This window comes from Galeopterus variegatus, unplaced genomic scaffold (assembly GCF_000696425.1).
Source record: "Galeopterus variegatus unplaced genomic scaffold, G_variegatus-3.0.2 Scaffold6536, whole genome shotgun sequence".
NCBI lineage: Eukaryota > Metazoa > Chordata > Mammalia > Dermoptera > Cynocephalidae > Galeopterus > Galeopterus variegatus.
Window position 1 is genome coordinate 9,729 of NW_007732647.1, and position 7,002 is coordinate 16,730.

Here is a 7,002-nt window from a genome sequence, read left to right on the forward strand (position 1 = left end):
TTTATTAAAAACAGAAAAAAGAAAATGGAGCCAACTAGATGAAATATATGTATGAAAAACCTATAGCAAACCTTACACATATATGGGGAAAAGTTGAAAGCTTTTACTATGAAATTGGGAATTAGACAAGGATTCCTGCCATCACCATTTCTATTCAACATTTTGGTATAATGACTATGCAGTGTAGTAACAGGAAGCAGCAGAAGAAATAAGAGACAGGGATCAGAAATTTTTAAAAAGTCCATGATTAACAGATGATTAGACTATGTGTGAAAAAATTCCGAAAGAAATGAAGTTAAACATTTCGATCAATAAAAGTGTTTATGAAGGTTGCTAAGTGTAACCTCAGTATACAAAAAGTAAACTTTCATTCTGTAGCAAGAAAAACTATGAAGTAATAATGGAAGTAACCAAAATGCAACTTGTAAAATATTATACGAAATACCAAATATCTAAGATTAAATATAGCCAAAGAACATTTAAAAATTTTAAAGAAAAAATATTAGAATACTATTTAGATAAATTAATGAACACCTACATGAATATAAAATATAACATGATCATGGATATAAAGATTTAATATTGTAAACATGTTAATTATCCCTAAATTAATCTACAGATTGCCTGCAATCTAAATAAAAAGTACAAATGGCAAAAAAAAAAAAAAAAAAAAAAAAAAGAATTGAAAGGGGGCGGGGGCTTGAGGTTTGGCTTCTTTTAAGTTCTACGATTTTGTTTTGTAGAATTGTAACATCGAGCGTTGGAGGTCGGCTTTCATTCCTTTCTTCTTGGCCTGGAGTAACCTTGATAGCAACCGTTTTCCCTGCACTTGGATACCTGGTAATAGAATCCCTCAAGACCCATAATCCATAAGTCCCATCCCTCTTCCACATGCCACTTTTAAATATCTCAAGAAAGGCTTTCATATAAAACTCAGACTTCTCTAGGCTGAACATCCCTTTCTTCAAAGATTGATCATAGTCTATTTCTTTGAGGCCCTTCCCTTCCTTGAGTCTCTCCTCTGAATATCCTCCAACTTGTCTACATTCTTTAACTAGCTAACATAGGTCCCAGATTACACAGGAGTGCAAGTTTATGCCTGTTTTCCAAGCTGAATTATCACTAGCAAAGCTTTCATTCTCAAAAATGTACTGATGTGAACAATATCCATATCTTAAGTCTGGGTACTTTACAAGTGCAGCCAAACAGATGCATTGGTGACTTGGGCCTATATCACACCATCGCCTCAGATCACACTGGTGGCTGATTGCAGTCCACTCATGATGACACCAAGCCACATCTTCCCTGTGAAGTACCTGTGCTGGTGGTTCTTTGGCATTTGTTCCTACTAAATTCAATGATGTTAGGATTCAACCCATTGTTCAGTCCATCAAGAACTTTTTTCATCCAAAATGCTGGCTTATCCCTTCCAACTTCCTGTTATTAGAAGGTATAATCTTGCTTTTCTGTGTCATTATCCAAATTCTTGATTTAAAATATCGCATAGAACAGTCTTGTGGCACATTGCTTCTTTCCAGTATGACCTCGATTTACATTGTGGGGGGGTCATTAAACATCACATACTCACTTAATTGTTAAAATATCGCATAGAACAGTCTTGTGGCACATTGCTTCTTTCCAGTATGACCTCGATTTATATTGTGGGGGGGGTCATTAAACATCACATACTCACTTAATTGTAGTATCATCCAGACCTTATGTGTCTGGCTTTTGCATGAAAACCTCTTGAGAGACCTTAGCAAATGCCTTTTGAAACTTCAGATGTCTAATTCAGAATGCCTTTTCCTAACCTATGCATCTAGATACTAGACCAAAAAATAAAGCAAATAAATAAAAAGGGAAAAAATTTGAAAACTAAGTCTGATGTGACTTTTCAGTGGGTGCATTTCTTTTTTAGCCCCCATAAGGCCTTGGAAATGTAATGACTGGCATATAGATCAGGTCAGTGCTCAAGCGATATTTGTTGATCCAAGCATGATTTTACATTGAAAAGCAAGCAGATCTTGCTCATGGCTCTTGCTGTAAAAAAAATGGACTTTTTTTTTTACACCTGTCAGGGACATCTGCTTTGGGAAGTCTCACATACAGCTTAGGTCCACACTAGAGTATGAATTGACTATCTGCTAATCATGTAAATATTATTGCTGAAATGAAAACATGATTGAGACTGGAAGTGTGAACTGAATGTAGAAAGTGCCAGCCCTGTAATGTAAGCAATTAATTAGGCATCATCTTTAAGACTGGTGATAGGTCCCAGGGTGTTAATCAAATCAAATGTCACCAGCTGCTGAGAGAACAGGCTCTTTCAGGAAGCATTCCCTGCACCGAAGAGGAGAGGCATGTGGCTCTGAATTGGGTTTTTGGAGGCTGCAGTAGCTAAGGACACCTATACAGGAATTGTGGGAGGCTGTCATGTAGGCTCATCTCGACAGATCAGACACTGTCTTGAGTCACCTGAAGTGGTGAGGAAAGCCTCCACTTCTGAATCTGCTTTCTCTAGCCTTGGAAAATCATGTGATTTGTCTGAGCCTTAGTTTCTTCAGCTTCCAAATGGGGTGACAACACCTACCTTATAGGGCTTTGTAAGGAAGAGAGACTACCTGGGCAGTACCCAGGGCAATGGTCAGCCTTCAGGCAGTATTCTACTGGCAGTCAGGGTGGTAGTGATGGTGGTGGTTGTTGACGATTGAATGGGTTCTAGTCCCCACTCTGCTGTGATTTGTCTTCTTTGACCAGGGGCACACCCTTCATATTTTAGAGCTTGCTCTTTCCTATCTCTGAAAAGGCAAAAGTGGACTAAATGCTGCTCCAGGGCTCACCACCCATCATTCTCTGACAGGGATGAGAATTAGGGCAATTCTGTGATAAGTGGAAAAGGCCACTGACATGTGGGAGTGTGGTGTAATCACCAAGGGTCATGTTCATTTCCCCCACTCGAACCCTCCCTTCCCCACAGGGCTGGCTAGAGGCCACCCGAAGTGAGCCGTCATCCCCTGTCCTCACCACTACACCTGCCTGGCTGACATTGCAGGGGGACACATGGCCTAAGTAGACATGTTTGAGGTGCAGCATGTTTGATCAGGGCAAGGAGACACTCAGGACCATGACGAGAGCCCAGTGAAAGAAAAAGTAAATTCTGATAGTTAGGGAGGGCCTGTTTTGAATTATTGGATTTTTAAAATATCCCAAAATATTTATTTTTATTTTTATTGTTTTTAACTATTGCAAATTAATACATAGCTGATGCAGAAAACTATGAATATAGAGTAGTTTAAAGTCTACCACCATTAACATTTTTTTTGTCTTTTGTCTTTTTCCGTGTCCGGCAACGGATCGCAACCCTCAGTGTTGCCCCCGTACCGGACCGGGGACCGGCAACGGGATCGCAACCCCTGGCGCTGCTCCCGAGCCTTGCTCAGCCAGTGAGTGGGAACCGGTCCGTATGTGGGATCCGAACCCTCGGGCGGGAGTGCTGCCGCGCCTCCCAAGCGGCGCACTATCCAGTGCGCCACCGGGCCGGCCCCCCACCATTAACATTCTATGTATGTCCTTCCAGTCACTTACATGAAAAACAGAAATGACCTCACACTATCACCCTATCTTATGGCGTACTCTTCTGGGTATTCCCCTCCAACCCCCCACCCCACCCACCTTTTTCAGCAATGCTATTTAAGTTTTGTTGGTTTCCACTAATAGTAATACCATGGTTATTTAGCAGAGGTCTCCAAAATGAGATGCTTGCCCCTAGAATGTATGCAAGGGAAATTAGAGAACAGGAAGAAAATCTTAGAATGTATATTTATATTTTTACCTCCTATTTTTAAAATTGTGTGTGTGAGTATATTTCATAACACATAACAATATGTGCAGAGGTGGAGAGTTCAGAGCCAGGTTGGTGGTTCAAGGGACTGAAGCTCTCCAGCTTTCTGCTCTTGCACCCTCAAGGACTAGCTTCCCCCTCAGGCCTGCAGCCTCACGTTTCAAGACGGCTGCTGTGTGTCTGTGTCTTACATTCACCTTCCAGGTGGGCACAGTGGGGAAAAATGAAGCGCAAATAGTTTTCTGCCACTGAGGCTTTGCTTTTTTTCCAAGAAGGGATGCCTTTCTTTTCATTGGTCAGAACAAGGAAAGTTGGAAAATTGAAAATTTGAGCTTTTCAGCCTCTATGGCAAAGGAAGTCAAGAGCATAGGGAATGCGAATTGTTTGGGGGTGGGCAGTCCACGGGGCTTGGCATGGTCCTCTCTCCAGAAAAATGCTCACACTTGTACACACTTGTTCACACCCCTGCCAACTTGCTAGGTAGTTTCAAGAAGGTTTTTCTCCAAAGCAGGGGTGGGGTGGGAGCCACTCCATAGGGCCACATTGAGAAGTAGCACTTGAATGGATGCTCCATTCAGCCCAAAGCCAAGGAGCATGAAAAGAGCAACAGGGAATGGAGAGAGGAGAGAGAAGAGAATAGAGAAAGTGAAAACTACGAATGGGAGTGGCAGGCAGAGAAAGCAGAGCGGCCATGAGGGTTATAGGTAGCAGGTACTGTAATAACAGCAAAGAAAAAAAGGATAAAGCAGTACTACAATGGGGAAAAGATAAATAATCATTTAGGCATCTGAAGCTTGGGAGAACATACCCCCTGAAGGACTAGAAGTGAGCTCCCCAGTGTGAAGGTGGGGGTGGCAAAGATGGGGGGCAATTAGGGCACCTTTTAGCAGAAAGCTGTGCCAAGTCCTCTTCACTTCTGCAGAGTCAAAGGACATTCATTTGGAACTCAAGGGGGTTCTCCAGAATATTTGTGAACTTGGCGACTTGAAGTCTGTCTGATAGAGAACAGTCAAGCGAGATAAGCTCAGTTCTGCAGATTACTGCAACCTGGTATTACATCAGGTATTGTCAATAATTTCTAGTAGAGTTTATCATGGCAACTTGCAGTTTGTAGAAACTGATCACAATGTTTGGGATTATAAAAATTGCCAGTGACATACACAAAAGCAGCAAAATAATTAGCACCATCCCCGAAACCATCCTACAGGACCCACGACAAACCTTCCATGGTAGGATATATCATAGATCCCCGCAGTATCTTTGACCAATTGTTAATTGCATAAGCAAAAGATTTTTAAGAGCAAAGCAGGTGTTGGAGCCATGTGTATTTTCTTCTAGGGACTTGGTGATATCAGAGGAGGTCATCAAATTGGACAATAAGTTTTTTTTAAAAAGTGGAAATCATGAAGCTGAAGAAGAATTCAGTGACTTCTAGAGGAGAAGAAATACCTGATTTCTGAACACTGTCTATATCTTGAACTGTTTTATAGAAAGATGTAACTGCTTTATAGATTCAACTGATTAATTTTTATAAAGGATTCCAAGTGTCACACTGCAAGTTTTGATACTTCCAAGTACCCAAATAGACGAGCAATTAAAATGAGTTTAATATTTTTACCTGTATCTAACCCAGGGCAATCCTAATGTAAAACTTGATATGAGTAAAGAGTAACATAGTGGCTTTCAGACTCAGGTTCTGGGGTTAGACCACCTATGCTGGGATCCTGGTTCCATCACTCATCAGTTTTGTGATTTGGGGACAAGCTACTTCAGTTCTCTGCCTCCATTTCCTCCTCCATGTAGGAATAACTACTTCACAGGATGGTTTTGAGGATTACATGAGATAACCTTTGTAAACCTCACCACAGGGAATGGCACAATAAACATTGTCAGTTTTGTGATTTGGGGACAAGCTACTTCAGTTCTCTGCCTCCATTTCCTCCTCCATGTAAGAATAACTACTTCACAGGATGGTTTTGAGGATTACATGAGATAACCTTTGTAAACCTCACCACAGGGAATGGCACAATAAACATTCTGAATGTTCCAGAAACACGTGGATGGATAAGCAACATTTTTTTCTCTGATTAGTTCTACATATTTTCTTTTTAATTTCCACATCAGTATCCTGATCTTACCTAGGAATTGGGACCCATTTTCCTTGGTAATTCACTCTGAAAAACAACACTAATTCCTGATAAGGTGTTTACTGTCTTTTTCGCAGGCATCAAAATGATGCAATATTTGAGTGGTAATTACCATGTCAGCCTTCTGGGTTTGAATTCTCATTTACTGGCTCTGACTCTTTGAGAAGTTGCTTCACTTCTTTGGACCTCAGTGGCCTTATCTGTAAAATGGGGATGCTGTGGAATGAATCAGTTAGTAGACATAAAGTGCTTACATCAGTGCTGGGCACATAGAATGTGCTCAGGACTACAGAGTCATTGACTTGAACTAGTAACCAAGCAATTTCTAGAAGAGAAAATGGAGTAAGAGGTGATATCATGAAGTCATTGTTTTTTTTTATCTTGTGAATAATGTACTGAAATTCTAGTCTCATAATATTCAAGATGAAATTTTGAAGGATGCCTATTTCAGGAATTTTCTTTTTTCATAGTCAAACATTAAAAACAGAGTGAGGGTCTATTCAGGTGAAGACGGTAATAGACTCCATGCCTGGGTGGTGGAATCCATCACGGTACTCTCACCTGCCAGTTCATTCATACCCAGCCTCCAGATTTTTCTCAGCATAATACTTCAGCCAACCATTGTCAATGTGATCGGTTCCACGTAAAATAAAATTTATTTTTCATCCCTGTTCCAGTATCACATCTTCAGAAGTGTTATTTTCCCTGGAAGATGAAGAATTTATAAGTTTTCAAATAAACCCCTTCTACTGAAATTCCAATCAGACTCTTAAATGATGAGAGGTAATCATTTAATATCGTGTCATTGAATAAGCAGGGTGAGTCATATTAAAGAGAGGTAAAAAGTTGATTGGCAATGTACGACCTATTGTCTGTGCTTTTTTAGAAGATGCTACTAGGACAGATGACTTCGATAGCTGCAATTGAGAAAAAGAGATTTGCCAGAGTCTGAGGAAATCATTTGGGATGTAACTTCCTTAGTTGTTGACTCTGAATAATTTTTTGGAAAGACAG

The 7,002-nt window shown here is 40.5% G+C and overlaps 1 long non-coding RNA gene across 1 annotated transcript in view; it reads left to right on the top strand.

Annotated features, from left to right (window-relative positions):
• The window catches only part of LOC103606380, a 7,378-nt gene extending 6,548 nt beyond the window's left edge, over positions 1 to 830 (top strand). Inside the window, exon 3 of the long non-coding RNA XR_551881.1 lies at positions 744 to 830. This is a non-coding gene — a long non-coding RNA (uncharacterized LOC103606380). The remainder of the gene's footprint in view (positions 1 to 743) is intronic.
• Positions 831 to 7,002: the final 6,172 nt, after the last annotated feature.